Raw genomic sequence first — 3,437 nt, 5'->3', positions numbered from 1 at the left:
GTCAGACCTCATGTGTGTTTTTGAAGGGTGGGGTGTTTTAAGGATGCTGATTCTTTGATATCTCTGATGCACACACACACACACACACACACACACGCGGATGTACATGCATAAATTCACACGTAAAACGCCCAATACACACTCTCACACACAGATATAGAGTTGATGCAGCACCAAAACATGTCAAAGTATGATGTACTTTGAAGTTCACACAAGTGACTGATGTGTGCATGTGAAAGTGTGTCAAAGAGAACATCAAGAGCAGGTGAGTACGTGTGTGTGTGTGTGTGTGTGTGTGTGTGTGTGTGTGTGTGTGTGTGTGTGCGCGAGTGCCTGCCTGGACTGCTTTGCTATACCACTGCCATGATTTGAAATGGTTGTGTGACCAGGCCTTAACTAGGTAGAGCTCCACCTTTCTATAACGCAGGATCAGTGATGGAAGAAGTATTCAGATCCTTTACTCAAGTAAAAGTACTAATACCACACTGTAAAAATACTCTGTTACAAGTCAAAGTCCTGCATTGAAAATGTTACTTAAGTAAAAGTATGTTAAGTATCATCAGGAAAATGTACTTCAAGTAGTAAATGTAAAAGTGGTCACATTTTAGAGACTGTAAAGGATCCAAACAGTTGTGTGTTTAATGGTCTAATCATTTCAGCTGGACTTGTAGGCCCTTAGATTGTTGGGTAGTTTATAATTAAACATCAGATTTTAGGGACCGTTCGGTATTTATGGAATGGACCACCGGAGGAAAATAGGGGAGGGTCATGTCTTTTTATTCTTTGTTGAGGGGAGGGTCATCCAATATTTTTCAGTCCAGAGGCAGGGGGGATCACCCAACTTTTGTATTCATGAAACAGCAACAGTTCAAAGTGGCTTGTTTGGTGCATATTTTTCACTGTAGCTCTTAGTCTCGGCCCTACTTCGCTACCAGATGGGTCTGACCTATGAGTTTGCTGTGGGACAGAGAGAGCTGCCCCCCTGGTGGCTGAAACGGGTAATTGCATTGTTTAAAAAATGAGTGGAATAATTACGTCTGGCATGATCAGATATTTTATAAATATCTTAAATAACACAAAACAACTAAATGGTGGTAGGTAATGCATCTGATTTCATATACTGCTTTAGTAAAAAAAATATTACCTGGCTGACGATGGCAGCAGAAGGACGTAAAAAAAACGAAAATGACTGTTGCACTATGTCTGGACATCTTACCGTGCCAAGGTTGCAATAAAGGTTTCCTAAATGCCACATTTGATGTCAGCTTACTAATTGATTGCGGGTTTTGTGTAGATTTGGACTTTTATACGTTTATTCCACTTTGTTTAAACGGCGAAGTGGATGAAGCCTAGTGACGAGTCCATAGCAACCAGTTTGTGTGTTGAATGTTACCCAGAGTGCCTTGCTGAATGGTCTCAATATTTTATTGTTTTATTTCATGTGGATACTAGTTTACTAGAGGAGTAACTTAGTATTTGAAGTAATGCAGTAATGCAGGAAGTGTGCATTTAGTTTCCATGCTTATTGTGTTTCCACAACAATGTTAGTGAGTAAATCTACTGACCACCACACCATAACAGAGTGTGATGCGTCAGATGAGAATGCAGAGGTTAACTCATGTATGTCATGGCTGTTAAAAAACAATGGGAATCTGTATATATTTGCCAAGCGCAAACCAGTACAGACGGTATCGATAAATTGTTGGGGGAGGGTCATGACTTTTTTCCAAATCGTTTAGGAGGGTCATAGACATTTTTTTTACTGGCGAGGGGAGGGTCATGTCTTTTTTGGCTAAAGGTCCCAAAAGTCCTCCGGTGGCCCCTTAAATAAATAACAAACAGTCCCTTATTAACTACATGTGTTTTGTGTGCAAAAAATCTTAATTTGAAAAGTAACTAGTAATTAAAGCTGTCAAATGAATGTGGTGGAGTAAAAAGTACAATATTTCTCTCTGAAACGAGGCATGAAAAGAAAAGTCTCAAGTAAAGTACAAGTACCTCAAATGTGTACAGTACAGTACAGTACAATTACATTCCACCTCTGCACAGGACGAACACAGGACTGAGAGAAGCTGTTGAAATGCCATTAACAAAAACGTTAGCAAGCCAGGCTAACTGGCTTTCACTCTCTCTCTCTGAAATGCAACCTTGACTTGTTATAAAAGAGAAAAAGCAACAGTCTATACATTTTCATGTTCTCCAGTCAGTAGTGCACCACAGGAACGTTTCCTAGCAACGTTGGCTGTCAGATGTCAGTCAACTGCTGCCATGGGAAACACCGCCCTCTTGAGGCTCAGAGGTTTAGGCAGCGTTATCAGAAAGATGCCCAAAATAGTTTGATCCATTTTTTAAATAAAAAATCCAGTGACTGAGTTACATATTTTTCTTTGAGAATGAAATTGAAAAAATGTTTTATTTTTGAAAAATCTATCACTTTGATCTATCACTTTGTGTTGGTGAAAATCTCAGTTTGGTGCCAGTCTTTTGATTTATGCTCTGTTCATATTAATACAGTTATGTCAAGTTTCTCGGAGCTGAGAGAGAGAGACAGAGAGAGAGAGAGAGAGAGAGAGAGAGAGAGAGAGAGAGAGAGAGAGAGAGAGAGAGAGAGAGAGAGAGAGAGAGAGAGAGAGAGAGAGAGAGAGAGAGAGACAGAGAGAGAGAGAGAGAGAGAGAGAGAGAGAGAGAGAGAGAGAGAGAGAGAGGACAAGAAAAAAAGCATTCAAAAGATAAATGCCCCATCTTCTTCTCCCGTTGCCTAGGTAACTGGACGATCGTTAAGCCGTTAGTCCTCTGGTCACCATGGAGTGGTTACCCTGACAATAGGTGTGTGTGTGTGTGTGTGTGTGTGTGTGTGTGTGTGTGTGTGTGTGTGTGTGTGTGTGTGTGTGTGTGTGTGTGTGTGTGTGTGCTTGTTTAACTATATTCGTGGGGTCCACAAACCGGGAATACAGTATACTTGTGGGGTCCGGACAGCTTTGTAGGGCCAAAATGCTGACAATTTTGAAGGGCTGTTTGAGGGTTAAGACTTGCTTTTAGGATTAGGGTTAGAATTAGGTTATGGTTAGGGTGAGGGTAAGGGTTAAGGTTAGGTATTTAGTTGTGATGGTTAAGGTTAGGGTAAGGGGCTAGGGAATGCATTATGTCAATGATGGGTCCCCACACAAAGATAATGAAACACACTATGGGTGTGTGTGTGTGTGTGTGTGTGTGTGTGTGTGTGTGTGTGTGTGTGTGTGTGCGTGCGTGCGTGCGTGCGTGCGTGTGTGTGTGTGTGTGTGTGTGTCTCCTCCTTCCTCCAGTTGGTCTTTGTAACAGCGCTGCCTCACTGTGGTCAAACCTGCTCACTGCAACAGAAGACATGTCCTAAATATTTACTCCATTACTTCCAAAGAGTAAACCAACCATCTTTGAATCACAGAGGATGACAACGTCGC

Source organism: Sander vitreus, chromosome 7, assembly GCF_031162955.1.
Source record: "Sander vitreus isolate 19-12246 chromosome 7, sanVit1, whole genome shotgun sequence".
NCBI lineage: Eukaryota > Metazoa > Chordata > Actinopteri > Perciformes > Percidae > Sander > Sander vitreus.
This window is presented reverse-complemented; position numbering follows the sequence as displayed.